At 38.3% G+C, this 6,795-nt stretch overlaps 1 pseudogene; it reads left to right on the forward strand.

Moving 5' to 3' along the window:
• The first annotated feature begins 5,654 nt into the window (after nucleotides 1-5,654).
• Nucleotides 5,655-6,568, forward strand: LOC105818351 (annotated as a pseudogene).
• The last annotated feature ends 227 nt before the right edge of the window (nucleotides 6,569-6,795 follow it).

Below are 6,795 nucleotides of genomic sequence, written 5' to 3' on the forward strand. Positions count from 1 at the left end.
AGAGGAGACCTAAAATCCAAAGGTGGGGAAAAAAGAAACATCTTCACTTTCGTAAGTTAGAGGTCAGAAGAGTCTGGGAAAATACATATAGAGCACTTATGGAATGTGTTTTCTCAACACAATTCAATTCTCTAGCTAAGTTGCTGTTCTCTCTGAAGGAAGAAGAAAAACATTTCCAAAACCACAATAACAGAAAATTCCCTGCCTCTGGCAAATACTATGATGATTGATTGAACTGGTTTTACAGACAGGTACACATTGAAGAGATAAGTGACCAACATCTTAACATGCATAGGTGGGCTAACAAGAGACAACTGTGAAATAGGAAATACCTTGTATACTTCAATAACTATAAGGTCTCAAAAAAGGGGCCATAAAAAGTTTTAAGATTATCAAGAAATTACAAGGAGGATTAGATGCCGGTGGGTAGTAAAGGAAAAAGGATTAAACAGTAAAACAAAATAAAACAAAACTCTAATTCTCCAGATGGTTATGCAAAGATTTTTTAAACAGTAATGTATAAACAGGTATCAAGATTGAATGGAAGTGGTTAGGTAGTAAGTTAAAATTGGTTAACTCCTTGTGGAGAAGACAGAAGAAATATTTACGCATTTATGCTTTGAATGAGCAATCCCAGTTCTAGGATTTACCCTGAAGATACATCTCTACAAATATAATACAATATGTGCACAAGGTTATTCATTGCAGCACAATTTTATAATAGTAAGATCTACTGAAATGTTGGACTACACGAATTCCTATCAGTAGGAGGTTAAATAAACCACATCCACCCAATGAAATACTATGGCAGCTATAAAACTAATTAGGAAGATTTCTATGAATTTTCACTTTAAATGCCATAGTTAAGTAGGAAAAAAGGTGCAAAATAGTATATAGAGAGATTGCTTCCTTTTGTGCAAGAAAGAATATAAATATATGTTCATTTTTGCAAAAGGAAGCACAAAAAGGCTGAATCAGAAACAAATGACAATGATTATCTAAATTGGGTGGTTGCTCATAAGGTGACCAAAAGTGTGTGGGAGTAGGGTGGAGGGAATAAGATTAGAAGCAAAAATCTGAATATAACTCTATCTGGCTTTTATCATAGTTTACCTTTATCTGAGTATACATTTTCATATCTTTGAGTAATGCTTTATATAGTCAAAACATAAAATGGTTTATATTATTCAAAATGTAAAATTAAATAACAAAGATTTGAAAAGAAAACATCTAAAATTGAATATAAAGAAATAAATCTACCACAGGTATATATTAAATTGATGACATAACATAAGAAAATAGAAGTATTTTAAGTAACACTGTGTCTTTAGTAGCATCTATTCTGAGGAAAAAGTGAACTGCAAAGAAATCTTGAACTATTTATTATAGTTTATTGTTAGTAGCAATATTGGTATTATAATTCCAAAAACACTTTTATGTGAATTGTAGAATAAAGCAAATACGGGTACCAAGATTTTCATTGTAAGAAAAAGAGACAAAAATATGATATGAATGAATATAATAAAATATCTAATATGGTAAATCTTAATTGAAACTATTAGTATGAATTTATAATTTTATATGTTAAATATGTTTATACATATATATATATTTTTTTTTTCCTAGCACTGTCTCTTAAAAGTGCTGAGAAGCAATACTACCCCAAACTGCAATGAGCAAATTCCTAATGCACAGATTCTGGTTTCCAAATACCAGTGCCCACTATGAGGAAGAAAGGCTCCTGGGAGAAATGGATGACTTCAAGTCTAGTACAGGAAAAATACAGGTGGATATGGGATATCTCATAACATAAGAAAACAAAAAGGTGCTCAATGACTAATGGAGTCATGCCAAATGTACACAGGAGCCAATCTGAAGGGACTTCCGCTGTCCACATTTTAGAAAGTTTGAAATACAAAATAAATAATATAAATGTCAAAAACGATTTATTTTTAATAAATAAATATTCAAATAAATTCTGTGTACATTATACACATGCACGCACACACACACACACACACATATAGCTAAGGTAAAAAGGGAAAGCTTTTTTTTAGGGAAAAATGCTACTCAGTAAATGCAAAATGATTGACAGAATTAGAAAATTACCATTTTGCAACCACAATTTCATAATTCACAATCAGGCAAGGATTATGAATTGATTCTAAAATGACTAGGTAGGAAGTGACTGGGAAACATGAGATTCACATCATCTAAAAGTATCACCCCACAGATCAACTATTGATTCAAAGGAAAATTGTTGGCTTATAACAGATCTAGTGTTCACTGTTTTAATCACATCATTAAACTTAACACTAAGACTAAGACAGCCTGACTTTATGTGCCTCCTGATGTGTGTGATGCAGTAAGGAGAATATAGCATCATCTACAAAGCATTCTGGACAATAAGGTTTAACATGAATCAAATCAAGCCTCAGACTTGCCTTTCAGTTTGCAGGAAACTTTAAGAATAAAAGAACAAGTTTAATGACACCATGAGGAAATAATCACCCTAATCCAGAATGTGGACCTCCTCCACATCAAAACATTAGTAGGTCTGTTTTAGATTTAAAATGACTGAAAAGGAATGGCATCCAAATGCAATATGTTATCTTTGACTAGATCCTGTAAACAAACAAGGATAGATATAAAAAACATTTGGCGACAGTTGTGAATATTTTAATACGGACTGTATACTAGATGATGTTATGGGTTATCTTTAATTTTTTAAGTGTGAGAATGATCTTGTGCTTACGTAGGAAGACTTTATTCTTCATGGATTTAAGGTTATGCATATATTTGGGAGTATAGTTCATGGTAACTGAGACTTTGAAATGGGTCAGCAAAAATGGATCATTATTTTATTTACTTACTCATCGTTTGGATGCTCAAATTGTCCAAAATTTAGTCAGAGAGAAAGAGAGACAGACAGATAGGCAGAAATAGAGAGAAAGCAATTATGTATATTTGAAGTTTTTCAAAATAAAGAGTTGGGAGTCAATATCGACTAGGAATTCCTAGTGGCACATTGCCTAAATGCACCGAGGGCCCTTTCTTCCGTGTCTCTCCCCCAATTGTGGAAGAGGAATAAAATTCTCCAGGAGAAAGAGTGAGGCATTGGAGGTAACAGCAACAAAATCTGGGGAGTTGGAAAACAAATGGACAAATGTAAACGATTTTGCCAATCAGAAAAAGAGAACTGCAACCAAGCCAGAAATGGGAGAGTCCTGTAGGTAGACTGACATACCCACAAACTTCAGAAAGGATCTAGAATTGGAGGTACATTGGCGATGTTGAATAAGGCCTTGAAAAATAAAGACTGAGAAAAAAAAATCCACAAAAGAAGCAATTAATGTCCACATCCCCTCCTTGATTTTCTGCAGATGACTGCCGGATTCTACACCTCAGCAGAAGATGGAAAAGTTAAGTGAATAGAGAAGATAAACTAGAGAGATTTGGTATGCAGACAATAGGCGCATATAAGAGCTGGTGTAAGGCAGTGAAAAATAGAGGAGGAAATTAAATAATAAGACCCTTTTAACCTCCTTTGTCCTCTCAGCTTCTAACTTGGTAGCAATCAGAGAATTATGTCCCCTCCGCCCACTCCCTTCCTATATACACGAGATTCAGGGATTAATTTCATGGGAAGACACCTGACCAAGAGAAAACACCTGAGTGGGCTTCAAACGAAATGGATTTGCAATTTCCTGTTTACCCAATGGAAAAGGCCAACTAAACACCCCTATGCACACAAAGCTTCCAAACAGCATCGCAGTGTCTCACTCTTCATATAAATGGACAGCCAAGGATCACCAGATACCTAAAGAACCCTTCTAACAGGAATGGCATAAACCAAAATGAAAAGGGAACTCCAATATGATTTTAAAATACAGCATCAGAAGGGATTTTTAAAAATAATAAATATCCTTATATATCTGAGAGAATTTATTATATTCATTAAACAAGGACATGGAATATACAACTGTCTAAATTCACTCTTGTTTAGAGAACATAAAGAGTGCTTGGAAAATATGATTAATAAAAGTCTCAGAAAGAGAAAATAGAGAGAAATAAGCTATCAAGAAATTAATTCAAGAAAGTTTCCATGACCTGAAAGACAGATCAAAAGGCCCACGAAATGCATAGTACAATAGATGAAAGAAGTTTCAAATCAAGGAACATTGTTGTAAAATGTCAGAATACTGACAACGAAGAAAACATACTAAAACCTTCTTGGAAAAAAAGAGGTCACATCAGGTATCAGAGTGGCATCAGATTTTGAGCGGCTGATGCCACATGTATAACACAAATTCTACAAAATAATGTTTGAAAGCCTCAATCAAACTTTTTGAGCCACATTCTGTCCAAGGGTTTCACATATGGATAGGAAAGTTATCAGTAGTCTAGACTAGAAATATCCCTTTTCAATATTGGACATCCAATGTTTCTTGAGGCTCATTATCACACTAACTAATGGCTCCTGTCCTATTTCCTGTTCCAACAGTCCTGTCTTTTCACTTCCTCAAAAGTAAAGAGGAGACCTTCTTGTTAAAGGTGGTTGTTCAACCACAAGTATTTATCTTCTCTCCTTTCTAAGATCCTATTAAAATGACAGTAAAGGAATAAAAAAGCTTTTAATCCTTATACCTTTTTCCAATCCTTTCTTCCTTTAATATAATTGTCTGCAATGTTGTTTCTGTTCCCTGTTGCTTCTAAACCCATTTTACATTTCCTTCTAAGTCTATCTTAAAACAGGGAATGGCATTATTTATTTATTTATATATTCTCTGGCTTTTCCAGCTGCCTATGTTCTGGAGTTTTAGGATCTCTTTGAGTCTTGATTATTATAGAGCCTGTAATGTCTCTAATCTTCTTTAACAAACAAAATAGTCGTGTTCCAAAATTTTTATCTACTTTCTGGGACAAATTTTCATATGTTTCTTTACATCTATAATTTTGCATGTGGTGTTTATTAATTCTTTATTTGTGGCCAAATTTTATACCGATCTTGATTTTTTTTTTTTTTTTTTTTTGCTGTCCACACCTCTTGTTTGTCTAAGAATGCTCTCCTCCTTCATTGCCTGGGCTCTGCCTTGAGTTGGGATGGCAGATAGTATCTTAGTCAGCTGCCTAGGTCCATGGAAGAAGAAAAGGAGGGGCATCGTCCGACAGCTCATTATTTGGGAAATCCTTGCTTTGTGTTGAGGTCCCTGGGAAAAGGCTTCCCACAGTTCTATTTGCATATCCTATATTCTCATTGTCTCTCCAACATAATGGTTTAAATGCTTGATGAAATAAAATTCCAAGTTATGAGACGTTAACTGTACATAGAAACAGCTTGAAGAAGTCTGATTAGGCCATAAAAGATGCCTTTCAGAAACTCACTGGAGGAGAGGCATCAGGTCGGCAGCCGTGGGCGGCAGATGAAGAGGAGGCGGTGGCAGTGGGAGGGAGCCTGGAAACGCGAGCCCGCACGGTACGTGGTTTGGACTTGCCGGGCCACCGTCGTTTCCAGAGAGGGTTTGAGTGGAGGAACCTCTGGAGCAGCTGTTGGCTGGCTCCTCTGGCTGATGGCATGGTGAGGTACATGGGCCAGCGGCAGCGAGGGCATCGGATCCAGAGGGAGCCACCCTAGAGGCCGGGTCCACAGCACCATGGGCCAGTGTGTCGCCAAGTGCAAGAATCCCTCATCGACCCTGGGCAGCAAGAATGGTGACCGTGACTCCAGCAGTAAGTCACACAGTAGACGGGGTGCAGGCCACCATGAGGAGCAGGTGTCACCCTGTGGCAAGCCAGGTGAGGGTATCCTCCTCAATGGTACCAAGAAGGCGGAGGCTGCCACTGAGGCCTGCCAGCTGCCAGCGTCCTCGGGAGATGCTGGGAGGGAGTCCAGGTGCAACGCTGAGAAGTCTTCCTTGCAGAGATTGGAAGAACTGTTAGGCGCTACAAGGATGAGCGGGAGGACGCAATTTTGTAGGAAGGCATGGAGCACTTTTGCAATGACCTGTGTGTGGATGCCGCAGAATTTCAAATGCTGCTCTTGGCTTGGAAGTTCAAGGCTGCAACCATGTCCAAATTCACCAGGAAGGAGTTTTTTGATGGCTGCAAAGCAGTAAGTCCATACAGCATTGACGGAATCTGTGCACGGTTCCCTAGCCTCTTAACAGAAGCCAAACAAGAGGATAAATTCAAGGATCTCTACCGGTTTACATTTCAGTTTGGCCTGGATTCTGAAGAAGGGCCGCAGTCATTGCATTGGGAAATAGCCATTGCCCTGTGGAAACTAGTCTTTACCCAGAACAATCCTCCAATATTGGACCAGTGGCTCAACTTCCTAACAGAGAACCCCTCCGGGATCCAGGGCATCTCCCGGGACACTTGGAACATGTTCCTTAACTTCACTCAGGTGATTGGCCCGGTCCTCAGCAACTGCAGTGAGGATGAAGCCTGGCCAAGTCTCTTCGATACCTTCGTGGAGTGGGAAATGGAGCGAAGGAAAAGACCAGGGAGAGGGAGAGGTGCACTCAGCTCAGGGCCCGAGGGCTTGTGTGCTGAGGAGCAGACTTAGTGGCTCTGTCCCAGGCAGCAGCAAGGATCTGCCCGCTGCCCTGCAGCCAACCAAGGAATTGGACCTCTCTGGAAATTACTGAAGATCTGGATATTTTCTACTTTACACCTTTCTCTGCCTTCTATCTGAAAGGGCTCTAAAATGCAGTATCATGTTTTAGGCACTTGATTCATTTTTTGGTTATTTCTTTTTGAGGAGGGAGCCCCCAAAATATTTGAACCTGGCTA

The sequence above is a fragment of the Propithecus coquereli genome, unplaced genomic scaffold (genome assembly GCF_000956105.1).
Source record: "Propithecus coquereli isolate 6110/MARCELLA unplaced genomic scaffold, Pcoq_1.0 Scaffold44, whole genome shotgun sequence".
Lineage (NCBI taxonomy): Eukaryota > Metazoa > Chordata > Mammalia > Primates > Indriidae > Propithecus > Propithecus coquereli.